This window comes from Ambystoma mexicanum, chromosome 1p (genome assembly GCF_040938575.1).
Source record: "Ambystoma mexicanum isolate Mex_15411 chromosome 1p, UKY_AmexF1_1, whole genome shotgun sequence".
Lineage (NCBI taxonomy): Eukaryota > Metazoa > Chordata > Amphibia > Caudata > Ambystomatidae > Ambystoma > Ambystoma mexicanum.
The window spans coordinates 1,222,534,726-1,222,562,461 of NC_090921.1; positions in this window are offsets into that span (position 1 = coordinate 1,222,534,726).

A 27,736-nucleotide genomic window follows, 5' to 3' on the forward strand; every position below is an offset into this window, starting at 1 on the left:
CCCACCCCCCAATCATGCCCCTTGTCTTCCTCCTGTTCCCCCCACCCCCTGCTCATGCCCTGTGTCTTCCTCCTGTTCCCCCCACCCCCCGCTCATGCCCCGTGTCTCTCTCCTGTTCCACCACCCCCCGCTCATGCCCTGTGTCTCTCTCATGTTCCCGCCCACCCTCCACTCATGCCCCGTGTCTCTCTCCTGTTCCCCCCACCCCGCTCATGCCCCGTGTCTTCCTCCTGTTCCCCCCACCCCCGCTGCTCCATGTCTCTCTCCTGTTCCCACCACTCCCCGCTCATGCCCCGTGTCTTCCTCCTGTTCCCCCGACCCCCCGCTCATGCCCCATGTCTTCTTCCTGTTGCTCCCACCCCCCCAACTCATGCCCCGTGTCTCTCTCCTGTTCCCCCCGCTCATGCCCCGTGTCTCCCTTCTGTTCCCCCACCCCCGCTCATGCCCCATGTCTCTCTCCTGTTCCCCCCACCGCCCGCTCCTACCCTGTGTCTCCCTCCTGTTCCGCCCACCCTCCGCTCATGCCCTGTGTCTCTCTCCTTTTCCCTCCACCCCCTGCTTATGCCCCGTGTCTTCCTCCTGTTCCCCCCACCCCCCTTATGCCCCGTGTCTTCCTCCTGTTCCCCCCACCCCCCGCTCATGCCCCGTGTCTTTCTCCTATTCCCCCAACCCCCGCTCACGCCCTGTGTCTCCCTCTTGTTCCCCCCACCCCCGCTCATGCCCCGTGTCTCTCTCCTGTTCTCCCACACCCCAGCTCATGCCCCGTGTCTCTCTCCTGCTCACCCCACCCTCCGCTCATGCCCCGTGTCTCTCTCCTGTTCCTCCCACCCGCCGCTAATGCCCCGTGATTCTCTCCTGTTCCCCCCGCTCATGCCCCGTATCTCTCTCCTGTGCCCCCACCCCCCGCTCCTGCCCCATATCTATCTCCTGTTCCCCCCACCCCCGCTCATGCCCCGTGTCTCTCTCCTGTTCCCCCACCCCCGCTCATGCCCCGTGTCTCTCTCCTGTTCCCCCACCCCCCGCTCATGCCCCGTGTCTCCCTCCTGTTCCCACCACCCCCCGATCATGCCCCGTGTCTCTCTCCTGTTCCCCCCACCCCCGATACTGCCCCTTGTCTCTCTCCTGTTCCCCCCACCCCCCGCGCATGCCCCGTGTCTCCCTCCTGTACCCCCCACCCCCGCTCATGCGCCATGTCTCTCTCCTGTTCCCCCCACACCCGCTCATGCCCCGTGTCTCTCTCCTGTTCCCCCCACCCCCACTCATGCCCCTGTCTCTCTCCTGTTCCCCTTGCCCCCCGCTCATGCCCCGTGTCTCTCTCCTGTTTGCCCCACCCCCCGCTCATGCCCCGTGTCTCCCTCCTGTTCCCTCATCCCCCACTCATTCCTCGTGTCTCTCTCCTGTTCCCCCCACCTCCACTCATGCCCCGTGTCTCTCTCCTGTTCCCCCCACCCCGCTCATGCCCCGTAATTTCTTCCTGTTCCCCCCACTACCCTCTCAAGCCCCGTGTCTCTCTCCTGTTCCCCCCACCCCCACTCATGCCCCTGTCTCTCTCCTGTTCCCCTTGCCCCCCGCTCATGCCCCGTGTCTCTCTCCTGTTCCCCCCACCCCCACTCATGCCCCTGTCTCTCTCCTGTTCCCTTTGCCCCCCGCTCATGCCCCGTGTCTCTCTCCTGTTTGCCCCACCCCCCGCTCATGCCCCGTGTCTCCCTCCTGTTCCCTCATCCCCCACTCATTCCTCGTGTCTCTCTCCTGTTCCCCCCACACCCGCTCATGCCCCGTGTCTCTCTCCTGTTCCCCCCACCCCCACTCATGCCCCTGTCTCTCTCCTGTTCCCCTTGCCCCCCGCTCATGCCCCGTGTCTCTCTCCTGTTTGCCCCACCCCCCGCTCATGCCCCGTGTCTCCCTCCTGTTCCCTCATCCCCCACTCATTCCTCGTGTCTCTCTCCTGTTCCCCCCACCTCCACTCATGCCCCGTGTCTCTCTCCTGTTCCCCCCACCCCGCTCATGCCCCGTAATTTCTTCCTGTTCCCCCCACCACCCTCTCAAGCCCCGTGTCTCTCTCCTGTTCCCCCTATCCCCGCTCATGCCCCATGTCTCCCTCCTGTACCCCCCACCACCCGCTCAGGCCCTGTGTCTCTCTCCTGTTCCCCCCCACCCCCTGCTCATGCCCCATGTCTCTCTCCTGTTCCCCCCACCCCCCAATCATGCCCCTTGTCTTCCTCCTGTTCCCCCCACCCCCTGCTCATGCCCTGTGTCTTCCTCCTGTTCCCCCCACCCCCCGCTCATGCCCCGTGTCTCTCTCCTGTTCCACTACCCCCCGCTCATGCCCTGTGTCTCTCTCATGTTCCCGCCCACCCTCCACTCATGCCCCGTGTCTCTCTCCTGTTCCCCCCACCCCGCTCATGCCCCGTGTCTTCCTCCTGTTCCCCCCACCCCCTGCTCATGCTCCATGTCTCTCTCCTGTTCCCACCACTCCCCGCTCATGCCCCGTGTCTTCCTCCTGTTCCCCCGACCCCCCGCTCATGCCCCCATGTCTTCTTCCTGTTGCTCCCACCCCCCCAACTCATGCCCCGTGTCTCTCTCCTGTTCCCCCCCGCTCATGCCCCGTGTCTCCCTTCTGTTCCCCCACCCCCGCTCATGCCCCATGTCTCTCTCCTGTTCCCCCCACCGCCCGCTCCTACCCTGTGTCTCCCTCCTGTTCCGCCCACCCTCCGCTCATACCCCGTGTCTCTTCCCTGTTCCCACCACCCCCGCTCATGCCACGTGTCTCTCTCCTGTTTACCCCCACCCCCCGCTCATGCCCCATGTCTTCCTCCTGTTGCTCCCACCCCCCCACTCATGCCCTGTGTCTCTCTCCTGTTCCCCCCACCCCCCGCTCATGCCCCTTGTCTCCCTCCTGTTCCCCCACCCCCGCTCATGCCCCGTGTCTCTCTCCTGTTCCCCCCACTGCCCGCTCCTGCCCTGTGTCTCCCTCCTGTTCTGCCCACCCTCCGCTCATGACCTGTGTCTCTCTCTTGTTACCTCCACCCCATGCTCATGCCCCGTGTCTTCCTCCTGTTCCCCCCACCCCGCACTCATGCCCCGTGTCTTCCTCCTGTTCCCCCCACCCTCTCTCATGCCCCGTGTCTCTCTCCTGTTCCCCCTATCCCCGCTCATGCCCCATGTCTCCCTCCTGTACCCCCCACCCCCCGCTCATGCCCTGTGTCTCTCTCCTGTTCTCCCCCACCCCCTGCTCATTCCCCATGTCTCTCTCCTGTTCCCCCCACCCCCGCTCATGCCACGTGTCTCTCTCCTGTTCCCCTTACCCCCCGCTCATGCCCCGTGTCTCTCTCCTGTTCGCCCCACCCCCCGCTCATGCCCTGTGTCTCCCTCCTGTTCCCCCATCCCCCACTCATTCCTCGTGTCTCCTCCTGTTCCCCCCACCCCCGCACTCATGCCCCGTGTCTCCCTCCTGTACCCCCGCTCATGCCCTGTGTCTCTCTCCTGTTCCCCCCCACCCCCTGCTCATGCCCCATGTCTCTCTCCTGTTCCCCCCACCCCGCTCATGCCCCGTGTCTCTCTCCTGTTCCCCTTACCCCCCGCTCATGCCCCGTGTCTCTCTCCTGTTCGCCCCACCCCCCGCTCATGCCCTGTGTCTCCCTCCTGTTCCCCCATCCCCCACTCATTCCTTGTGTCTCCCTCCTGTTCCCCCCACCCCCGCACTCATGCCCCGTGTCTCTCTCCTGTTCCCCCCACACCCCGCTCATGCCCTGTGTCTTCCTCCTGTTCTACCCACCTTCCGCTCATGCCCCGTGTCTTCCTCCTGTTTCCCCAATCCCTGCTCATGCCCCATGTCTTCCTCCTGTTCCCCCCACCCCCTGCTCATTCCCCGTGTCTCTTCCCTGTTCCCACCACCCCTGCTCATGCCACGTGTCTTCTTCCTGTTCCCCCCACCCCCTGCTCATGCCCTGTGTCTCTCTCCTGTTTCCCCCCACCCCCCGCTCATGCCCCATGTCTTCCTCCTGTTGCTCCCACCCCCCACTCATGCCCCATGTCTCTCTCCTGTTCCCCCCACCCCCCGCTCATGCCCCGTGTCTCCCTCCTGTTCCCCCACCCCCGCTCATGCCCCGTGTCTCTCTCCTGTTCCCCCCACCGCCCGCTCCTGCCCTGTGTCTCCCTCCTGTTCTGCCCACCCTCCGCTCATGCCCTGTGTCTCTCTCCTGTTCCCTCCACCCCATGCTCATGCCCTGTGTCTTCCTCCTGTTCCCCCCACCCCCCACTCATGCCCCGTGTCTTCCTCCTGTACCCCCCTCCCCCTCTCAAGCCCCGTGTCTCTCTCCTGTTCCCCCTATCCCCGCTCATGCCTCATGTCTCCCTCCTGTACCCCCCACCACCCGCTCATGCCCTGTGTCTCTCTCCTGTTCCCCCCCACCCCCTGCTCATGCCCCATGTCTCTCTCCTGTTCCCCCACCCCCCAATCATGCCCCTTGTCTTCCTCCTGTTCCCCCCACCCCCTGCTCATGCCCTGTGTCTTCCTCCTGTTCCCCCCACCCCCCGCTCATGCCCCGTGTCTCTCTCCTGTTCCACCACCCCCCGCTCATGCCCTGTGTCTCTCTCATGTTCCCGCCCACCCTCCACTCATGCCCCGTGTCTCTCTCCTGTTCCCCCACCCCGCTCATGCCCCGTGTCTTCCTCCTGTTCCCCCCACCCCCTGCTCATGCTCCATGTCTCTCTCCTGTTCCCCACCACTCCCCGCTCATGCCCCGTGTCTTCCTCCTGTTCCCCCGACCCCCCGCTCATGCCCCATGTCTTCTTCCTGTTGCTCCCACCCCCCCAACTCATGCCCCGTGTCTCTCTCCTGTTCCCCCCGCTCATGCCCCGTGTCTCCCTTCTGTTCCCCCACCCCCGCTCATGCCCCATGTCTCTCTCCTGTTCCCCCCACCGCCCGCTCCTACCCTGTGTCTCCCTCCTGTTCCGCCCACCCTCCGCTCATGCCCTGTGTCTCTCTCCTTTTCCCTCCACCCCTGCTTATGCCCCGTGTCTTCCTCCTGTTCCCCCCACCCCCCTTATGCCCCGTGTCTTCCTCCTGTTCCCCCCACCCCCCGCTCATGCCCCGTGTCTCTCTCCTATTCCCCCAACCCCCCGCTCACGCCCTGTGTCTCCCTCTTGTTCCCCCCACCCCCGCTCATGCCCCGTGTCTCTCTCCTGTTCTCCCACACCCCAGCTCATGCCCCGTGTCTCTCTCCTGCTCACCCCACCCTCCGCTCATGCCCCGTGTCTCTCTCCTGTTCCTCCCACCCGCCGCTAATGCCCCGTGATTCTCTCCTGTTCCCCCCGCTCATGCCCCGTATCTCTCTCCTGTGCCCCCACCCCCCGCTCCTGCCCCATATCTATCTCCTGTTCCCCCCACCCCCGCTCATGCCCCGTGTCTCTCTCCTGTTCCCCCCACCCCCTGCTCATGCCCCGTGTCTCTCTCCTGTTCCCCCACCCCCCGCTCATGCCCCGTGTCTCCCTCCTGTTCCCACCACCCCCCGATCATGCCCCGTGTCTCTCTCCTGTTCCCCCCACCCCCGATCCTGCCCCTTGTCTCTCTCCTGTTCCCCCCACCCCCCGCGCATGCCCCGTGTCTCCCTCCTGTACCCCACCCCCGCTCATGCGCCATGTCTCTCTCCTGTTCCCCCACACCCGCTCATGCCCCGTGTCTCTCTCCTGTTCCCCCCACCCCCACTCATGCCCCTGTCTCTCTCCCGTTCCCATTGCCCCCCGCTCATGCCCCGTGTCTCTCTCCTGTTTGCCCCACCCCACGCTCATGCCCCCGTGTCTCCCTCCTGTTCCCTCATCCCCCACTCATTCCTCGTGTCTCTCTCCTGTTCCCCCACCTCCACTCATGCCCCGTGTCTCTCTCCTGTTCCCCCCACCCCGCTCATGCCCCATAATTTCTTCCTGTTCCCCCCACCACCCGCTCATGCACCGTGTCTCTCTCCTGTTCCCCCCACCCCCCGCCACGTGTCTCTCTCCTGTTCCCCCCACCCCTCGCTCATGCCCTGTGTCTCTCTCCTGTTCCTCCCACGCTCCGCTCATGCCCCGTGTCTCTCTCCTGTTCCCCCCACCCCCGCTCATGCCCCGTGTCTCTCCCTGTTCCCCACCGCTCATGCCCCGTGTCTCTCTCCTGTTCCCCCAACCCCGCTCATGCCCTGTGTCTTCCTCCTGTTCCCCCACCCCGTGCTCATGCCCCGTGTCTTCTTCCTGTTCCCCCCACCCCCTCCATGCCCCATGTCTTCCTCCTGTTCCCCCACCCCCACTCATGCCCCGTGTCTCTCTCCTGTTCCCCCCACCCCCCGCTCATGCCCCGTGTCTCCCTCCTGTTCCCCCAAGCCCTGCTCATGCCCCGTGTCTCTCCCCTGTTCCCCCCATCCCCCGCTCATGCCCCGTGTCTCTCCCCTGTTCCCCTCACTCCCCGCTCATGCCCCGTGTCTCTCTCCTGTTCCCCCACCCCCCGCTCATGCCCCATGTCTCCCTCCTGTTCCCACCACCCCCCGATCATGCCCCGTGTCGCTCTCCTGTTCCCCACCCCCGCTCATGCCCCGTGTCTCTCTCCTGTTCCCCCACCCCCAATCCTGCCCCTTGTCTCTCTCCTGTTCCCCCCACCCCCCGCTCATGCCCCGTGTCTCCCTCCTGTACCCCCCACCCCCCGCTCATGCCCCATGTCTCTGTCCTGTTCCCTCCACCCCCCGCTCCTGCCCCGTGTCTCCCTCCTGTTCTGCCCACCCTCCGCTCATGCCCTGTGTCTCTCTCTTGTTACCTCCACCCCATGCTCATGCCCCGTGTCTTCCTCCTGTTCCCCCCACCCCGCACTCATGCCCCGTGTCTTCCTCCTGTTCCCCCCACCCTCTCTCATGCCCCGTGTCTCTCTCCTGTTCCCCCTATCCCCGCTCATGCCCCATGTCTTCCTCCTGTACCCCCCACCCCCCGCTCATGCCCTGTGTCTCTCTCCTGTTCCCCCCCACCCCCTGCTCATGCCCCATGTCTCTCTCCTGTTCCCCCCACCCCCGCTCATGCCCCGTGTCTCTCTCCTGTTCCCCTTACCCCCCGCTCATGCCCCGTGTCTCTCTCCTGTTCGCCCCACCCCCCGCTCATGCCCTGTGTCTCCCTCCTGTTCCCCCATCCCCCACTCATTCCTCGTGTCTCCTCCTGTTCCCCCCACCCCCGCACTCATGCCCCGTGTCTCCCTCCTGTACCCCCCGCTCATGCCCTGTGTCTCTCTCCTGTTCCCCCCACCCCCTGCTCATGCCCCATGTCTCTCTCCTGTTCCCCCCACCCCCTCTCATGCCCCGTGTCTCTCTCCTGTTCCCCTTACCCCCGCTCATGCCCCGTGTCTCTCTCCTGTTCGCCCCACCCCCCGCTCATGCCCTGTGTCTCCCTCCTGTTCCCCCATCCCCCACTCATTCCTCATGTCTCCCTCCTGTTCCCCCCACCCCCGCACTCATGCCCCGTGTCTCTCTCCTGTTCCCCCCACCCCCCGCTCATGCCCTGTGTCTTCCTCCTGTTCTCCCCACCTTCCGCTCATGCCCCGTGTCTTCCTCCTGTTTCCCCAATCCCTGCTCATGCCCCATGTCTTCCTCCTGTTCCCCCCACCCCTGCTCATGCCCCGTGTCTCTTCCCTGTTCCCACCACCCCTGCTCATGCCACGTGTCTTCTTCCTGTTCCCCCCACCCCCTGCTCATGCCCTGTGTCTCTCTCCTGTTTCCCCCCACCCCCCGCTCATGCCCCATGTCTTCCTCCTGTTGCTCCCACCCCCCACTCATGCCCCATGTCTCTCTCCTGTTCCCCCCACCCCCCGCTCATGCCCCGTGTCTCCCTCCTGTTCCCCCACCCCCGCTCATGCCCCATGTCTCTCTCCTGTTCCCCCCACCGCCCGCTCCTGCCCCGTGTCTCCCTCCTGTTCTGCCCACCCTCCGCTCATGCCCTGTGTCTCTCTCCTGTTCCCTCCACCCCATGCTCATGCCCTGTGTCTTCCTCCTGTTCCCCCCACCCCCCACTCCTGCCCCGTGTCTTCCTCCTGTACCCCCCTCCCCCTCTCAAGCCCCGTGTCTCTCTCCTGTTCCCCCTATCCCCGCTCATGCCCCATGTCTCCCTCCTGAACCCCCCCACCACCCGCTCATGCCCTGTGTCTCTCTCCTGTTCCCCCCCACCCCCTGCCCCATGTCTCTCTCCTGTTCCCCCCACCCCCCAATCATGCCCCTTGTCTTCCTCCTGTTCCACCCACCCCCTGCTCATGCCCTGTGTCTTCCTCCTGTTCCCCCCAGCCCCCGCTCATGCCCCATGTCTCTCTCCTGTTCCACCACCCCCCGCTCATGCCCTGTGTCTCTCTCATGTTCCCGCCCACCCTCCACTCATGCCCCGTGTCTCTCTCCTGTTCCCCCCACCCCGCTCATGCCCCGTGTCTTCCTCCTGTTCCCCCCACCCCCTGCTCATGCTCCATGTCTCTCTCCTGTTCCAACCACTCCCCGCTCATGCCCCGTGTCTTCCTCCTGTTCCCCCGACCCCCCGCTCATGCCCCATGTCTTCTTCCTGTTGCTCCCACCCCCCCAACTCATGCCCCGTGTCTCTCTCCTGTTCCCCCCGCTCATGCCCCGTGTCTCCCTTCTGTTCCCCCACCCCCGCTCATGCCCCATGTCTCTCTCCTGTTCCCCCCACCGCCCGCTCCTACCCTGTGTCTCCCTCCTGTTCCGCCCACCCTCCGCTCATGCCCTGTGTCTCTCTCCTTTTCCCTCCACCCCCTGCTTATGCCCCCTGTCTTCCTCCTGTTCCCCCCATTATGCCCCGTGTCTTCCTCCTGTTCCCCCACCCCCCTGCTCATGCCCCGTGTCTCTCTCCTATTCCCCCAACCCCCCGCTCACAGCCCTGTGTCTCCCTCTTGTTCCCCCCACCCCCGCTCATGCCCCGTGTCTCTCTCCTGTTCTCCCACACCCCAGCTCATGCCCCGTGTCTCTCTCCTGCTCACCCCACCCTCCGCTCATGCCCCGTGTCTCTCTCCTGTTCCTCCCACCCGCCGCTAATGCCCCGTGATTCTCTCCTGTTCCCCCCGCTCATGCCCCGTATCTCTCTCCTGTGCCCCCACCCCCTGTTCATGCCCCGTGTCTCCCTCCTGTTCCGCCCACCCTCCGCTCATGCCCTGTGTCTCTCTCCTTTTCTCTCCACCCCCTGCTTATGCCCCGTGTCTTCCTCCTGTTCCCCCCACCCCCCCTTATGCCCCGTGTCTTCCTCCTGTTCCCCCCACCCCCCGCTCATGCCCCGTGTCTCTCTCCTATTCCCCCAACCCCCCGCTCACGCCCTGTGTCTCCCTCTTGTTCCCCCCACCCCCGCTCATGCCCCGTGTCTCTCTCCTGTTCTCCCACACCCCAGCTCATGCCCCGTGTCTCTCTCCTGCTTACCCCACCCTCCGCTCATGCCCCGTATCTCTCTCCTGTGCCCCCACCCCCTGCTCATGCCCCGTGTCTCCCTCCTGTTCCCCCCACCCCCCGCTCCTGCCCCATATCTATCTCCTGTTCCCCCACCCCCGCTCATGCCCTGTGTCTCTCTCCTGTTCCCCCCACCCCTCGCTCATGCCCTGTGTCTCCCTCCTGTTCCCCCCACCCCCCGCTCATGCCCCGTGTCTCTCTCCTGTTCCCCCACCCCCCGCTCATGCCTCGTGTCTCCCTCCTGTTCCCACCACCCCCCGATCATGCCCCGTGTCTCTCTCCTGTTCCCCCACCCCCGATCCTGCCCCTTGTCTCTCTCCTGTTCCCCCCACCCCCGCGCATGCCCCGTGTCTCCCTCCTGTACCCCCCACCCCCGCTCATGCCCCATGTCTCTCTCCTGTTCCCCCCACACCCGCTCATGCCCCGTGTCTCTCTCCTGTTCCCCCCACCCCAGGCTCATGCCCCTGTCTCTCTCCTGTTCCCCTTGCCCCCCGCTCATGCCCCGTGTCTCTCTCCTGTTCGCCCCACCCCCCGCTCATGCCCCTTGTCTCCCCCCTGTTCCCTCATCGCCCACTCATTCCTCGTGTCTCTCTCCTGTTCCCCCCACCCCCGCTCATGCCCAGTGTCTCTCTCCTGTTCCCCCCACCCCGCTCATGCCCCGTGTCTCTCTCCTGTTCCCCCCACCCCCCGCTCATGCACCGTGTCTCACTCCTGTTCCCCCCACCCCCCGCCACGTGTCTCTCTCCTGTTCCCCCCACCCCTCGCTCATGCCCTGTGTCTCTCTCCTGTTCCTCCCACACTCCGCTCATGCCCCGTGTCTCTCTCCTGTTCCCCCCACCCCCGCTCATGCCCCGTGTCTCTCTCCTGTTACCCCCACCCCCCGCCACGTGTCTCTCTCCTGTTCCCCCCACCCCTCGCTCATGCCCTGTGTCTCTCTCCTGTTCCTCCCACACTCCGCTCATGCCCCGTGTCTCTCTCCTGTTCCCCCCACCCCCGCTCATGCCCCGTGTCTCTCCCTGCTCCCCACCGCTCATGCCCCGTGTCTCTCTCCTGTTCCCCCAACCCCGCTCATGCCCTGTGTCTTCCTCCTGTTCCCCCACCCCGTGCTCATGCCCCTGTCTTCTTCCTGTTCCCCCCACCCCCCCATGTCCCATGTCTTCCTCCTGTTCCCCCACCCCCCACTCATGCCCCGTGTCTCTCTCCTGTTCCCCCCACCCCCAGCTCATGCCCCGTGTTTCCCTCCTGTTCCCCCAGCCCCTGCTCATGCCCTGTGTCTCTCTCCTGTTCCCCCCCACCCCCTGCTCATGCCCCATGTCTCTCTCCTGTTCCCCCCACCCCCGCTCATGCCCCGTGTCTCTCTCCTGTTCGCCCCACCCCCCGCTCATGCCCTGTGTCTCCCTCCTGTTCCCCCATCCCCCCACTCATTCCTCGTGTCTCGTCCTGTTCCCCCCACCCCCGCACTCATGCCCTGTGTCTCCCTCCTGTACCCCCGCTCATGCCCTGTGTCTCTCTCCTGTTCCCCCCACCCCCTGCTCATGCCCCATGTCTCTCTCCTGTTCCCCCCACCCCCGCTCATGCCCCGTGTCTCTCTCCTGTTCCCCTTACCCCCCGCTCATGCCCCGTGTCTCTCTCCTGTTCGCCCCACCCCCCGCTCATGCCCTGTGTCTCTCTCCTGTTCCCCCATCCCCCACTCATTCCTCGTGTCTCCCTCCTGTTCCCCCCACCCCGCACCTCATGCCCCGTGTCTCTCTCCTGTTCCCCCCACCCCCCGCTCATGCCCTGTGTCTTCCTCCTGTTCTCCCCACCTTCCGCTCATGCCCTGTGTCTTCCTCCTGTTTCCCCAATCCCTGCTCATGCCCCATGTCTTCCTCCTGTTCCCCCCACCCCCTGCTCATGCCCCGTGTCTCTTCCCTGTTCCCACCACCCCTGCTCATGCCACGTGTCTTCTTCCTGTTTCCCCCACCCCCTGCTCATGCCCTGTGTCTCTCTCCTGTTTCCCCCCACCCCCCGCTCATGCCCCATGTCTTCCTCCTGTTGCTCCTACCCCCCACTCATGCCCCATGTCTCTCTCCTGTTCCCCCCACCCTCCGCTCATGCCCCGTGTCTCCCTCCTGTTCCCCCACCCCCGCTCATGCCCCGTGTCTCTCTCCTGTTCCCCCCACCGCCCGCTCCTGCCCCATGTCTCCCTCCTGTTCTGCCCACCCTCCGCTCATGCCCTGTGTCTCTCTCCTGTTCCCTCCACCCCATGCTCATGCTCTGTGTCTTCCTCCTGTTCCCCCCACCCCCCACTCATGCCCCGTGTCTTCCTCCTGTACCCCCCTCCCCCTCTCAAGCCCCGTGTCTCTCTCCTGTTCCCCCTATCCCCGCTCATGCCCCATGTCTCCCTCCTGTACCCCCCACCACCCGCTCATGCCCTGTGTCTCTCTCCTGTTCCCCCCCACCCCCTGCTCATGCCCCATGTCTCTCTCCTGTTCCCCCCACCCCCCAATCATGCCCCTTGTCTTCCTCCTGTTCCCCCCACCCCCTGCTCATGCCCTGTGTCTTCCTCCCATTCCCCCCACCCCCCGCTCATGCCCTGTGTCTCTCTCATGTTCCCGCCCACCCTCCACTCATGCCCCGTGTCTCTCTCCTGTTCCCCCCACCCCGCTCATGCCCCGTGTCTTCCTCCTGTTCCCCCCACCCCCTGCTCATGCTCCATGTCTCTCTCCTGTTCCCACCACTCCCCGCTCATGCCCCGTGTCTTCCTCCTGTTCCCCCCACCCCCCGCTCATGCCCCATGTCTTCTTCCTGTTGCCCCCACCCCCCAACTCATGCCCCGTGTCTCTCTCCTGTTCCCCCCGCTCATGCCCCGTGTCTCCCTTCTGTTCCCCCACCCCCGCTCATGCCCCATGTCTCTCTCCTGTTCCCCCCACCGCCCGCTCCTACCCTGTGTCTCCCTCCTGTTCCGCCCACCCTCCGCTCATGCCCTGTGTCTCTCTCCTTTTCCCTCCACCCCCTGCTTATGCCCCGTGTCTTCCTCCTGTTCCCCCCACCCCCCTTATGCCCCGTGTCTTCCTCCTGTTCCCCCCACCCCCCGCTCATGCCCCGTGTCTCTCTCCTATTCCCCCAACCCCCCGCTCACGCCCTGTGTCTCCCTCTTGTTCCCCCCACCCCGCTCATGCCCCGTGTCTCTCTCCTGTTATCCCACACCCCAGCTCATGCCCCGTGTCTCTCTCCTGCTCACCCCACCCTCCGCTTATGCCCCGTGTCTCTCTCCTGTTCCTCCCACCCGCCGCTAATGCCCCGTGATTCTCTCCTGTTCCCCCCGCTCATGCCCCGTATCTCTCTCCTGTGCCCCCACCCCCTGCTCATGCCCCGTGTCTCCCTCCTGTTCCCCCCACCCCCCGCTCCTGCCCCATATCTATCTCCTGTTCCCCCCACCCCCGCTCATGCCCCGTGTCTCTCTCCTGTTCCCCCCACCCCTCGCTCATGCCCATTGTCTCCCTCCTGTTCCCCCCACCCCCCGCTCATGCCCCGTGTCTCTCTCCTGTTCCCCCACCCCCCGCTCATGCCCCGTGTCTCCCTCCTGTTCCCACCACCCCCCGATCATGCCCCGTGTCTCTCTCCTGTTCCCCCACCCCCGATCCTGCCCCTTGTCTCTCTCCTGTTCCCCCCACCCCCCGCGCATGCCCCGTGTCTCCCTCCTGTACCCCCCACCCCCGCTCATGCCACATGTCTCTCTCCTGTTCCCCCCACACCTGCTCATGCCCCGTGTCTCTCTCCTGTTCCCCCCACCCCCGCTCATGCCCCTGTCTCTCTCCTGTTCCCCTTTCCCCCCGCTCATGCACCGTGTCTCTCTTCTGTTCGCCCCACCCCCGCTCATGTCCCGTGTCTCCCTCCTGTTCCCTCATCCCCCACTCATTCCTCGTGTCTCTCTCCTGTTCCCCCCACCCCCGCTCATGCCCCGTGTCTCTCTCCTGTTCCCCCCACCCCGCTCATGCCCCGTAATTTCTTCCTGTTCCCCCCACCCCCCGCTCATGCACCGTGTCTCTCTCCTGTTCCCCCCACCCCCGCCACGTGTCTCTCTCCTGTTCCCCCCACCCCTCGCTCATGCCCTGTGTCTCTCTCCTGTTCCTCCCACGCTCCGCTCAGGCCCCGTGTCTCTCTCCTGTTCCCCCCACCCCTCGCTCATGCCCTGTGTCTCTCTCCTGTTCCTCCCACGCTCCACTCAGGCCCCGTGTCTCTCTCCTGTTCCCCCACCCCGCTCATGCCCCGTGTCTCTCCCTGTTCCCCCACCCCGTGCTCATGCCCCGTGTCTTCTTCCTGTTCCCCCCACCCCCCCCATGCCCCATGTCTTCCTCCTGTTTCCCCACCCCCACTCATCCCCCGTGTCTCTCTCCTGCTCCCCCCACCCCCCGCTCATGCCCCGTGTCTCCCTCCTGTTCCCCCCAGCCCCTGCTCATGCCCCGTGTCTCTCCCCTGTTCCCCCCATCCCCTGCTCATGCCCCGTGTCTCTCCCCTGTTCCCCTCACTCCCCGCTCATGCCCCGTGTCTCTCTCCTGTTCCCCCACCCCCCGCTCATGCCCCATGTCTCCCTCCTGTTCCCACCACCCCCCGATCATGCCCCGTGTCGCTCTCCTGTTCCCCCCACCCCCGCTCATGCCCCGTGTCTCTCTCCTGTTCCCCCACCCCCAATCCTGCCCCTTCTCTCTCTCCTGTTCCCCCCACCCCCCGCTCATGCCCCGTGTCTCCCTCCTGTTCCCCCCACCCCCGCTCATGCCCCGCGTTTCTCTCCTGTTCCCCTTACACCCTGCTCATGCCTCGTGTCTCTCTCCTGTTCACCCCACCCCTCGCTCATGCCCGGTGTCTCCCTCCTGTTCCCCCCCATCCCCTGCTCATGCACTGTGTCTCTCTCCTGTTCCCCCCACCCCCCGCTCATGCCCCGTGTCTCCTTCCTGTTCCGCCCACCCCTCGCTCATGCCCCCTGTCTCTCTCCTGTTCTCCCCACGCCCCGCTCATGCCCCGTGTCTATTTCCTGTTCCCCCCACCCCCGCTCATGCCCCGTGTCTCTCCCTGTTCCCCCCTGCTCATGCCCCGTGTCTCTCTCCTGTTCCCCCCACCCCCACTCATGCCCCGTTTCTCTCTCCTGTTCCCCCACCCCCCGCTCCTGCCCCGTGTCTCTCCCCTGTTCCCCTCACTCCCCACTCATGCCCCGTGTCTCTCTCCTGTTCCCCCACCCCCGCTCATGCCCCGTGTCTCTCTCATGTTCCCGCACACCCCCCACTCATGCCCCGTGTCTCTCTCCTGTTCCCCCCACCCCCGCTCATGCCGTGTGTCTTCCTCCTGTTCTCCCCACCTCCCGCTCATTCCCCGTGTCTTCCTTCTGTTTCCCCCACCCTCCGCTCATGCTCCGTATCTCTCTCCTGTTGCCCCCACCCCCCGCTCATGCCCCGTGTCTCCCTCCTGTTCCCACCACCCCCCGTTCATGCCCCGTGGCTCTCTCCTGTTTCCCACACCCCCCACTCATGCCCCATTTCTTCCTCCTGTTGCTCCCAGCCCCCACTCATGCCCCGTGTCTCTCTCCTGTTGCCCCACCCCCCGCTCATGCCCCGTGTCTCCCTCCTGTTCCCCACCCCCGCTCATGCCCCGTGTCTCTCTTCTGTTCCCCCCACCGCCCGCTCCTGCCCCGTGTCTCCCTCCTGTTCCGCCCACCCTCTGCTTATGCCCTGTGTCTCTCTCCTGTTCCCCTTACACCCCGCTCATGCCCCGTGTCTCTCTCCTGTTCGCACCACCCCCCGCTCATGCCCCGTGTCTCCCTCCTGTTCCCCCCATCCCCCACTCATTCCTCGTGTCTCTCTCCTGTTCCCTCCACCCCCTGCTCATGCCCCGTGTCTTCCTCCTGTTCCCCCACCCCCACTTATGTGCCGTGTCTCCCTCCTGTTCCCCAACCCCCCGCTCATGCCCCGTGTCTCTCTCCTGTTCCCCCCACCCACCGCTCATGCCCCGTGTCTCTCTCCTGTTCCCCCCACGCCCCGCTCATGCCCCGTGTCTCCCTCCTGTACCTCCCCACCCCCTGCTCATGCCCTGTGTCTCTCTCCTGTTCCCCTTACACCCCGCTCATGCCCCGTGTCTCTCTCCTGTTCGCCCCACCCCCGCTCATGCCCCGTGTCTCCCTCCTGTTCCCCCCATCCCCCACTCATTCCTCGTGTCTCTCTCCTGTTCCCCCCACCCCCGCTCATGCCCCGTGTCTCTATCCTGTTCCCCCACCCCGCTCATGCCCCGTAATTTCTTCCTGTTCCCCACACCCTCCACTCATGCACCGTGTCTCTCTCCTGTTCCCCCCACCCCTTGCTCATGCCCTGTGTCTCTCTCCTGTTCCCCCCACGCCCCGCTCATGCCCCGTGTCTCTCTCCTGTTCCCCCCACCCCCCGCTCATGCCCCGTGTCTCTCTCCTGTTCCCCCCACCCCTTGCTCATGCCCTGTGTCTCTCACCTGTTCCCCCCACGCCCCGCTCATGCCCCGTGTCTCTCTCCTGTTCCCCCCACTCATGCCCCGTGTCTCTCCCTGTTCCCCCGCTCATGCCCCGTGTCTCTCTCCTGTTCCCCCCAACCCCGCTCATGCCCTTTGTCTTCCTCCTGTTCCCCCACCCCGTGCTCATGCCCCGTGTCTTCTTCCTGTTCCCTGCACCCCCCCATGCCCCATGTCTTCCTCCTGTTCCCCCCACCCCCACTCATGCCCCGTGTCTCTCTCCTGTTCCCCCCACCCCCGCTCATGCCCCGTGTCTCCCTCCTGTTCCCCACACCCTCCGCTCCTGCCCCGTGTCTCTCCCCTGTTCCCCCCACCCCCCGCTCATGCCCCGTGTCTGTCCCCTGTTCCCCTCACTCCCCGCTCATGCCCCGTGTCTCTCTCCTGTTCCCCCACCCCCTGCTCATGCCCCGTGTCTCTCTCCTGTTCTCCCCACCCCCCGCTCATGCCCCGTGTCTCTCTCCTGTTCCCCCCACCCCCGATACTGCCCCTTGTCTCTCCCCTGTTCCCCTCACTCCCCGCTCATGCCCTGTGTCTCTCTCCTGTTCCCCCACCCCCCGCTCATGCCCCGTGTCTCTCTCCTGTTCTCCCCACCCCCCGCTCATGCCCCGTGTCTCTCTCCTGTTTCCCCCACCCCGATCCTGCCCCTTGTCTCTCTCCTGTTCCCCCCATCCCCCCGCTCATGCCCCGTGTCTCCCTCCTGTTCCCTACACCCCCCGCTCCTGCCCTGTGTCTCTCCCCTGTTCCCCCCCACCCCCCGCTCATGCCCCGTGTCTCTCCCCTGTTCCCCCCACCCCCGCTCATGCCCCGTGTCTCTCTCCTGTTCCCATTTACCCCCCGCTCATGCCCCGTGTCTCTCTCCTGTTCGCCCCACCCCCCGCTCATGCCCCGTGTCTCCTCCTGTTCTCCCCATACCCCACTCATTCCTCGTGTCTCTCTCCTGTTCCACCCACCCCCGCTCATGCCCCGTGTCTCTCTCCTGTTCCCCCCACCCCCCGCTCATGCCCCGTATCTTCTTCCTGTTCCCCGCACCCCCCCATGCCCCATGTCTTCCTCCTGTTCCCCCCACCCCCACTCATGCCCCGTGTCTCTCTCCTGTTCCCCCCACCCCCGCTCATGCCCCGTGTCTCTCTCCTGTTCCCATTTACCCCCGCTCATGCCCCGTGTCTCTCTCCTGTTCGCCCCACCCCCCGCTCATGCCCCGTGTCTCCCTCCTGTTCTCCCCATACCCCACTCATTCCTCGTGTCTCTCTCCTGTTCCACCCACCCCCGCTCATGCCCCGTGTCTCTCTCCTGTTCCCCCCACCCCCCGCTCATGCCCCGTATCTTCTTCCTGTTCCCCCCAACCCCCGCTCATGCAACGTGTCTCTCTCCTGTTCCCCCCACCCCCCGCTCATGCCCCGTGTCTCCCTCCTGTTCCCCCACCCCTCGCTCATGCCCCGTGTCTCACTCCTGTTCCCCCCACACCCCGCTCATGCCCCGTGTCTCTTTCCTGTTCCCCCCACCCCCGCTCATGCCCTGTGTCTCTGCCTGTTCCCCCCGCTCATGCCCCGTGTCTCTCTCTTGTTCCCCCCAACCCCGCTCATGCCCTGTGTCTTCCTCCCTGTTCCCCCAACCCGTGCTCATGCCCTGTGCCTTCTTCCTGTTCCCCCCACCCCCGCATGCCCAATGTCTTCCTCCTGTTCCCCCCACCCCCACTCATGCCCCGTGTCTCTCTCCTGTTCCCCCCACCCCCGCTCATGCTTCGTGTCTCCCTCCTGTTCCCCCCACCCCCCGCTCATGCCCTGTGTCTCTCCCCTGTTCCCCCAACCCCCCGCTCCTGCCCTGTGTCTCTTCCCTGTTCCCCTCACTCCCCGCTCATGCCCCGTGTCTCTCTCCTGTTCCCCCACCCCCCGCTCATGCCCCGTGTCTCTTTCATGTTCCCGCACACCCCTCACTCATGCCCCGTGCCTCTCTCCTGTTCCCCCCACCCCCCGCTCATGCCCCTTGTCTTCCTCGTGTTCTCCCCACCTCCCGCTCATGCCCCGTGTCTTCCTCCTGTTCCCCCCAGCCTCCGCTCATGCCCCGTGTCTCTCTCCTGTTGCCCCCTGCTCATGCCCCGTGTCTCCCTCCTGTTCCCACCACCCCCTGTTCATGCCCCGTGTCTCTCTCCTGTTTCCCCCCACCCCCCACTCATGCCCCATGTCTTCCTCCTGTTGCTCCCACCACCCACTCATGCCCCGTGTCTCTCTCCTGTTCCCCCCACCCCCTTGCTCATGCCCTGTGTCTCTCTCCTGTTCCCCCCACGCCCCGCTCATGCCCCGTGTCTCTCTCCTGTTCCCCCCACTCATGCCCCGTGTCTCTCCCTGTTCCCCCCCGCTCATGCCCCGTGTCTCTCTCCTGTTCCCCCCAACCCCGTTCATGCCCTGTGTATTCCTCCTGTTCCCCCACCCCGTGCTCATGCCCCGTGTCTTCTTCCTGTTCCCCGCACCCCCCCATGCCCCATGACTTCCTCCTGTTCCCCCCACCCCCACTCATGCCCTGTGTCTCTCTCCTGTTCCCCCCACCCCCCGCTCATGCCCCGTGTCTCCCTCCTGTTCCCCACACCCACCGCTCCTGCCCCGTGTCTCTCCCCTGTTCCCCCCACCCCCTGCTCATGCCCCGTGTCTCTCCACTGTTCCCCTCACTCCCCGCTCATGCCCCGTGTCTCTCTCCTGTTCCCCCACCCCCCGCTCATGCCCCGTGTCTCTCTCCTGTTCTCCCCACCCCCCGCTCATGCCCCGTGTCTCTCTACTGTTCCCCCCACCGCCGATCCTGCCCCTTGTCTCTCTCTTGTTCCCCCCATCCCCCCGCTCATGCCCCGTGTCTCCCTCCTGTTCCCCACACCCCCCACTCCTGCCCTGTGTCTCTCCCCTGTTCCCCCCACCCCCCGCTCATGCCCCGTGTCTCTCCCCTGTTCCCCTCACTCCCTGCTCATGCCCCGTTTCTCTCTCCTGTTCCCCCACCCCCCGCTCATGCCCCGTGTCTCTCTCCTGTTCCCCCAACCCCCGCTCATGCCCCGTGTCTCTATCCTGTTCCCCCACCCCGCTCATGCCCCGTAATTTCTTCCTGATCCCCACACCCCCCGCTCGTGCACCGTGTCTCTCTCCTGTTCCCCTCACCCCCCGCTCATGCCCCGTGTCTCTCTCCTGTTCCCCCCACCCCTTGCTCATGCCCTGTGTCTCTCTCCTGTTCCCCCCACGCCCCGCTCATGCCCCGTGTCTCTCTCCTGTTCCCCCCGCTCATGCCCCGTGTCTCTCCCTGTTCCCCCCCGTTCATGCCCCGTGTCTCTCTCCTGTTCCCCCCAACCCCGCTCATGCCCTGTGTCTTCCTCCTGTTCCCCCACCCCGTGCTCATGCCCCGTGTCTTCGTCCTGTTCCCCGCACACCTCCATGCCCCATGTCTTCCTCCTGTTCCCTCCTCACCGCCACTCATGCCCCGTGTCTCTCTCCTGTTTCCCCCACCCCCCGCTCATGCCCTGTGTCTCCCTCCTGTTCCCCACACCCCCCGCTCCTGCCCCGTGTCTCTCCCCTGTTCCCCCACCCCCCGCTCCTGCCCCGTGTCTCTCCCCTGTTCCCCTCACTCCCTGCTCATGCCCCGTGTCTCTCTCCTGTTCCCCCCACCCCGATCCTGCCCCTTGTCTCTCCCCTGTTCCCCTCACTCCCCGCTCATGCCCCTCTCCTGTTCCCCACCCCCCGCTCATGCCCCGTGTCTCTCTCCTGTTCTCCCCACCCCCGCTCATGCCCCGTGTCTCTCTCCTGTTCACCCCACCCCGATCCTGCCCCTTGTCTCTCTCCTGTTCCCCCCACCCCCCGCTCATGCCCCGTGTCTCCCTCCTGTTCCCCACACCCCCCGCTCCTGCCCTGTGTCTCTCCCCCGTTCCCCCACCCCCTGCTCATGCCCCGTGTCTCTCCCCTGTTCCCCTCACTCCCCGCTCATGTCCTGTGTCTCTCTCCTGTTCCCCCACCCCCCGCTCATGCCCCGTGTCTCTCTCCTGTTCTCCCCACCCCCCGCTCATGCCTCGTGTCTCTCTCCTGTTCCCCCCACCCCCGATCCTGCCCCATGTCTCTCTCCTGTTCCCCCCACCCCCTGCTCATGCCCCATGCCTCTCTCCTGTTCCCCCCACCCCCGCTCATGCACCGTGTCCCTCTCCTGTTCCCCCCACCCCGCTCATGCCCCGTGTCTCTCTCCTGTTCCCCCACCCCCCGCTCATGCCCCGTGTCTCTCTCCTGTTCTCCCCACCCCCCGCTCATGCCCCGTGTCTCTCTCCTGTTCCCCCCACCCCCGATCCTGCCCCTTGTCTCTCCCCTGTTCCCCTCACTCCCCGCTCATGCCCCGTGTCTCTCTCCTGTTCCCCCACCCCCCGCTCATGCCCCGTGTCTCTCTCCTGTTCTCCCCACCCCCGCTCATGCCCCGTGTCTCTCTCCTGTTCACCCCACCCCGATCCTGCCCCTTGTCTCTCTCCTGTTCCCCCCACCCCCCGCTCATGCCCCGTGTCTCCCTCCTGTTCCCCACACCCCCCGCTCCTGCCCTGTGTCTCTCCCCCGTTCCCCCACCCCCTGCTCATGCCCCGTGTCTCTCCCCTGTTCCCCTCACTCCCCGCTCATGCCCCGTGTCTCTCTCCTGTTCCCCCACCCCCCGCTCATGCCCCGTGTCTCTCTCCTGTTCTCCCCACCCCCCGCTCATGCCTCGTGTCTCTCTCCTGTTCCCCCCACCCCCGATCCTGCCCCATGTCTCTCTCCTGTTCCCCCCACCCCCTGCTCATGCCCCATGCCTCTCTCCTGTTCCCCCCACCCCCGCTCATGCACCGTGTCTCTCTCCTGTTCCCCCACCCCGCTCATGCCCCGTGTCTCTCTCCTGTTCCCCTTACCCCCCCGCTCATGCCCCGTGTCTCTCTGCTGTTCGCCCCACCCCCCGCTCATGCCCCGTGTCTCCCTCCTGTTCTCCCCATCCCCCAATCATTCCTCGTGTCTCTCTCCTGTTCCACCCACCCCCGCTCATGCCCCGTGTCTCTCTCCTGTTCCCCCCACCCCCCGCTCATGCCCCATATCTTCTTCCTGTTCCCCCCAACCCCCGCTCATGCACCGTGTCTCTCTCCTGTTCCCCCCCACCCCCCGCTCATGCCCCGTGTCTCCCTCCTGTTCCCACCACCCCCTGTTCATGCCCCGTGTCTATCTCCTGTTTCCCCCCACCCCCCACTCATGCCCAATGTCTTCCTCCTGTTGCTCCCACCACCCACTCATGCCCCGTGTCTCTCTCCTGTTCCCCCCACCCCTTGCTCATGCCCTGTGTCTCTCTCCTGTTCCCCCAACGCCCCGCTCATGCCCCGTGTCTCTCTCCTGTTCCCCCCACTCATGCCCCGTGTCTCTCCCTGTTCCCCCCCGCTCATGCCCCGTGTCTCTCTCCTGTTTCCCCCCAACCCCGCTCATGCCCTGTGTCTTCCTTCTGTTCCCCCACCCCGTGCTCATGCCCTGTGTCTTCTTCCTGTTCCCCGCACCCCCCCATGCCCCATGACTTCCTCCTGTTCCCCCCACCCCCACTCATGCCCTGTGTCTCTCTCCTGTTCCCCCACCCCCCGCTCATGCCCCGTGTCTCCCTCCTGTTCCCCACACCCCCCGCTCCCTGCCCCGTGTCTCTCCCCTGTTCCCCCCACCCCCTGCTCATGCCCCGTGTCTCTCCACTGTTCCCCTCACTCCCCGCTCATGCCCCGTGTCTCTCTCCTGTTCCCCCACCCCCCGCTCATGCCCCGTGTCTCTCTCCTGTTCTCCCAACCCCCGCTCATGCCCCGTGTCTCTCTCCTGTTCCCCCCACCACCGATCCTGCCCCTTGTCTCTCTCTTGTTCCCCCCACCCCCCCGCTCATGCCCCGTGTCTCCCTCCTGTTCCCCACACCCCCACTCCTGCCCTGTGTCTCTCCCCTGTTCCCCCCACCCCCCGCTCATGCCCCGTGTCTCTCCCCTGTTCCCGTCACTCCCTGCTCATGCCCCGTTTCTCTCTCCTGTTCCCCCCAACCCCGCTCATGCCCTGTGTCTTCCTCCTGTTCCCCTAACCCGTGCTCATGCCCTGTGCCTTCTTCCTGTTCCCCCCACCCCCGCATGCCCAATGTCTTCCTCCTGTTCCCCCCACCCCACACATGCCCCGTGTCTCTCTCCTGTTCCCCCCACCCCCGCTCATGCTTCGTGTCTCCCTCCTGTTCCCCCCACCCCCCGCTCATGCCCTGTGTCTCTCCCCTGTTCCCCCAACCCCCCGCTCCTGCCCTGTGTCTCTTCCCTGTTCCCCTCACTCCCCGCTCATGCCCCGTGTCTCTCTCCTGTTCCCCCACCCCCCGCTCATGCCCCGTGTCTCTTTCATGTTCCCGCACACCCCTCACTCATGGCCCCGTGCCTCTCTCCTGTTCCCCCCACCCCCCCGCTCATGCCCCTTGTCTTCCTCGTGTCTCCCCACCTCCCGCTCATGCCCCGTGTCTTCCTCCTGTTCCCCCCAGCCTCCGCTCATGCCCCGTGTTCCTCTCCTGTTGCCCCCTGCTCATGCCCCGTGTCTCCCTCCTGTTCCCACCACCCCCTGTTCATGCCCCGTGTCTCTCTCCTGTTTCCCCCCACCCCCCACTCATGCCCCATGTCTTCCTCCTGTTGCTCCCACCACCCACTCATGCCCTGTGTCTCTCTCCTGTTCCCCCCCACCCCTTGCTCATGCCCTGTGTCTCTCTCCTGTTCCCCCCACGCCCCGCTCATGCCCCGTGTCTCTCTCCTGTTCCCCCCACTCATGCCCTGTGTCTCTCCCTGTTCCCCCCGCTCATGCCCCGTGTCTCTTTCCCCCCCCCCCTAACCCCGCTCATGCCCTGTGTCTTCCTCCCTGTTCCCCCACCCCGTGCTCATGCCCCGTGTCTTCTTCCTGTTCCCCGCACCCCCCCATGCCCCATGACTTCCTCCTGTTCCCCCACCCCCACTCATGCCCTGTGTCTCTCTCCTGTTCCCCCCACCCCCGCTCATGCCCCGTGTCTCCCTCCTGTTCCCCACACCCACCGCTCCTGCCCCGTGTCTCTCCCCTGTTCCCCCCACCCCCTGCTCATGCCCCGGTCTCTCCACTGTTCCCCTCACTCCCCGCTCATGCCCCGTGTCTCTCTCCTGTTCCCCACCCCCCGCTCATGCCCCGTGTCTCTCTCCTGTTCTCCCCACCCCCCGCTCATGCCCCGTGTCTCTCTACTGTTCCCCCCACCGCCGATCCTGCCCCTTGTCTCTCTCTTGTTCCCCCCACCCCCCCGCTCATGCCCCATGTCTCCCTCCTGTTCCCCACACCCCCCACTCCTGCCCTGTGTCTCTCCCCTGTTCCCCCCACCCCCCGCTCATGCCCCGTGTCTCCCTCCTGTTCCCACCACCCCCTGTTCATGCCCCGTGTCTATCTCCTGTTTCCCCCCACCCCCCACTCATGCCCAATGTCTTCCTCCTGTTGCTCCCACCACCCACTCATGCCCCGTGTCTCTCTCCTGTTCCCCCCACCCCTTGCTCATGCCCTGTGTCTCTCTCCTGTTCCCCCCACGCCCCGCTCATGCCCCGTGTCTCTCTCCTGTTCCCCCACTCATGCCCCGTGTCTCTCCTGTTCCCCCCCGCTCATGCCCCGTGTCTCTCTCCTGTTCCCCCCAACCCCGCTCATGCCCTGTGTCTTCCTTCTGTTCCCCCACCCCGTGCTCATGCCCTGTGTCTTCTTCCTGTTCCCCGCACCCCCCCATGCCCCATGACTTCCTCCTGTTCCCCCCACCCCCCACTCATGCCCTGTGTCTCTCTCCTGTTCCCCCACCCCCCGCTCATGCCCCGTGTCTCCCTCCTGTTCCCCACACCCCCCCGCTCCTGCCCCGTGTCTCTCCCCTGTTCCCCCCACCCCTGCTCATGCCCCGTGTCTCTCCACTGTTCCCCTCACTCCCCGCTCATGCCCCGTGTCTCTCTCCTGTTCCCCCACCCCCCGCTCATGCCCTGTGTCTCTCTCCTGTTCTCCCCAACCCCCGCTCATGCCCCGTGTCTCTCTCCTGTTCCCCCCACCGCCGATCCTGCCCCTTGTCTCTCTCTTGTTCCCCCCACCCCCCCGCTCATGCCCCGTGTCTCCCTCCTGTTCCCCACACCCCCCACTCCTGCCCTGTGTCTCTCCCCTGTTCCCCCCACCCCCGCTCATGCCCCGTGTCTCTCCCCTGTTCCCGTCACTCCCTGCTCATGCCCCGTTTCTCTCTCCTGTTCCCCCCAACCCCGCTCATGCCCTGTGTCTTCCTCCTGTTCCCCTAACCCGTGCTCATGCCCTGTGCCTTCTTCCTGTTCCCCCCACCCCCGCATGCCCAATGTCTTCCTCCTGTTCCCCCCACCCCCACACATGCCCCGTGTCTCTCTCCTGTTCCCCCCACCCCCGCTCATGCTTCGTGTCTCCCTCCTGTTCCCCCCACCCCCCGCTCATGCCCTGTGTCTCTCCCCTGTTCCCCCAACCCCCCGCTCCTGCCCTGTGTCTCTTCCCTGTTCCCCTCACTCCCCCGCTCATGCCCCTTGTCTCTCTCCTGTTCCCCCACCCCCCGCTCATGCCCCGTGTCTCTTTCATGTTCCCGCACACCCCTCACTCATGCCCCGTGCCTCTCTCCTGTTCCCCCCACCCCCCGCTCATGCCCCTTGTCTTCCTCGTGTTCTCCCCACCTCCCGCTCATGCCCCGTGTCTTCCTCCTGTTCCCCCAGCCTCCGCTCATGCCCCGTGTCTCTCTCCTGTTGCCCCCTGCTCATGCCCCGTGTCTCCCTCCTGTTCCCACCACCCCCTGTTCATGCCCCGTGTCTCTCTCCTGTTTCCCCCCACCCCCCACTCATGCCCCATGTCTTCCTCCTGTTGCTCCCACCACCCACTCATGCCCTTTGTCTCTCTCCTGTTCCCCCCACCCCTTGCTCATGCCCTGTGTCTCTCTCCTGTTCCCCCCACGCCCCGCTCATGCCCCGTGTCTCTCTCCTGTTCCCCCCACTCATGCCCTGTGTCTCTCCCTGTTCCCCCCCGCTCATGCCCCGTGTCTCTTTCCCCCCCCCCTAACCCCGCTCATGCCCTGTGTCTTCCTCCTGTTCCCCCACCCCGTGCTCATGCCCCGTGTCTTCTTCCTGTTCCCCGCACCCCCCCATGCCCCATGACTTCCTCCTGTTCCCCCCACCCCCACTCATGCCCTGTGTCTCTCTCCTGTTCCCCCCACCCCCCGCTCATGCCCCGTGTCTCCCTCCTGTTCCCCACACCCACCGCTCCTGCCCCGTGTCTCTCCCCTGTTCCCCCCACCCCCTGCTCATGCCCCGTGTCTCTCCACTGTTCCCCTCACTCCCCGCTCATGCCCCGTGTCTCTCTCCTGTTCCCCCACCCCCCGCTCATGCCCCGTGTCTCTCTCCTGTTCTCCCCACCCCCCGCTCATGCCCCGTGTCTCTCTACTGTTCCCCCCACCGCCGATCCTGCCCCTTGTCTCTCTCTTGTTCCCCCCACCCCCCCGCTCATGCCCCATGTCTCCCTCCTGTTCCCCACACCCCCCACTCCTGCCCTGTGTCTCTCCCCTGTTCCCCCCACCCCCCGCTCATGCCCCGTGTCTCTCCCCTGTTCCCCTCACTCCCTGCTCATGCCCCGTTTCTCTCTCCTGTTCCCCCACCCCCCGCTCATGCCCCGTGTCTCTCTCCTGTTCCCCCAACCCCCGCTCATGCCCCGTGTCTCTATCCTGTTCCCCCACCCCGCTCATGCCCCGTAATTTCTTCCTGTTCCCCACACCCCCCGCTCATGCACCGTGTCTCTCTCCTGTTCCCCTCACCCCCCGCTCATGCCCCGTGTCTCTCTCCTGTTCCCCCCACCCCTTGCTCATGCCCTGTGTCTCTCTCCTGTTCCCCCCACGCCCCGCTCATGCCCCGTGTCTCTCTCCTGTTCCCCCCGCTCATGCCCCGTGTCTCTCCCTGTTCCCCCCCGCTCATGCCCCGTGTCTCTCTCCTGTTCCCCCCAACCCCGCTCATGCCCTGTGTCTTCCTCCTGTTCCCCCACCCCGTGCTCATGCCCCGTGTCTTCGTCCTGTTCCCCGCACACCCCCATGCCCCATGTCTTCCTCCTGTTCCCTCCTCACCCCCACTCATGCCCCGTGTCTCTCTCCTGTTCCCCCCACCCCCCGCTCATGCCCTGTGTCTCCCTCCTGTTCCCCACACCCCCCGCTCCTGCCCCGTGTCTCTCCCCTGTTCCCCCACCCCCCGCTCCTGCCCCGTGTCTCTCCCCTGTTCCCCTCACTCCCTGCTCATGCCCCGTGTCTCTCTCCTGTTCCCCCCACCCCCGATCCTGCCCCTTGTCTCTCCCCTGTTCCCCTCACTCCCCGCTCATGCCCCGTGTCTCTCTCCTGTTCCCCCACCCCCCGCTCATGCCCCGTGTCTCTCTCCTGTTCTCCCCACCCCCGCTCATGCCCCGTGTCTCTCTCCTGTTCACCCCACCCCGATCCTGCCCCTTGTCTCTCTCCTGTTCCCCCCACCCCCCGCTCATGCCCCGTGTCTCCCTCCTGTTCCCCACACCCCCCGCTCCTGCCCTGTGTCTCTCCCCCGTTCCCCCACCCCCTGCTCATGCCCCGTGTCTCTCCCCTGTTCCCCTCACTCCCCGCTCATGCCCCGTGTCTCTCTCCTGTTCCCCCACCCCCCGCTCATGCCCCGTGTCTCTCTCCTGTTCTCCCCACCCCCCGCTCATGCCTCGTGTCTCTCTCCTGTTCCCCCCACCCCCGATCCTGCCCCATGTCTCTCTCCTGTTCCCCCCACCCCCTGCTCATGCCCCATGCCTCTCTCCTGTTCCCCCCACCCCCGCTCATGCACCGTGTCTCTCTCCTGTTCCCCCCACCCCGCTCATGCCCCGTGTCTCTCTCCTGTTCCCCCACCCCCCGCTCATGCCCCGTGTCTCTCTCCTGTTCTCCCCACCCCCCGCTCATGCCCCGTGTCTCTCTCCTGTTCCCCCCACCCCCGATCCTGCCCCTTGTCTCTCCCCTGTTCCCCTCACTCCCCGCTCATGCCCCGTGTCTCTCTCCTGTTCCCCCACCCCCCGCTCATGCCCCGTGTCTCTCTCCTGTTCTCCCCACCCCCGCTCATGCCCCGTGTCTCTCTCCTGTTCACCCCACCCCGATCCTGCCCCTTGTCTCTCTCCTGTTCCCCCCACCCCCCGCTCATGCCCCGTGTCTCCTTCCTGTTCCCCACACCCCCCGCTCCTGCCCTGTGTCTCTCCCCCGTTCCCCCACCCCCTGCTCATGCCCCGTGTCTCTCCCCTGTTCCCCTCACTCCCCGCTCATGCCCCGTGTCTCTCTCCTGTTCCCCCACCCCCCGCTCATGCCCCGTGTCTCTCTCCTGTTCTCCCCACCCCCCGCTCATGCCTCGTGTCTCTCTCCTGTTCCCCCCACCCCCGATCCTGCCCCATGTCTCTCTCCTGTTCCCCCCACCCCCTGCTCATGCCCCATGCCTCTCTCCTGTTCCCCCCACCCCCGCTCATGCACCGTGTCTCTCTCCTGTTCCCCCCACCCCGCTCATGCCCCGTGTCTCTCTCCTGTTCCCCTTACCCCCCCGCTCATGCCCCGTGTCTCTCTGCTGTTCGCCCCACCCCCCGCTCATGCCCCGTGTCTCCCTCCTGTTCTCCCCATCCCCCAATCATTCCTCGTGTCTCTCTCCTGTTCCACCCACCCCCGCTCATGCCCCGTGTCTCTCTCCTGTTCCCCCCACCCCCCGCTCATGCCCCATATCTTCTTCCTGTTCCCCCCAACCCCAGCTCATGCACCGTGTCTCT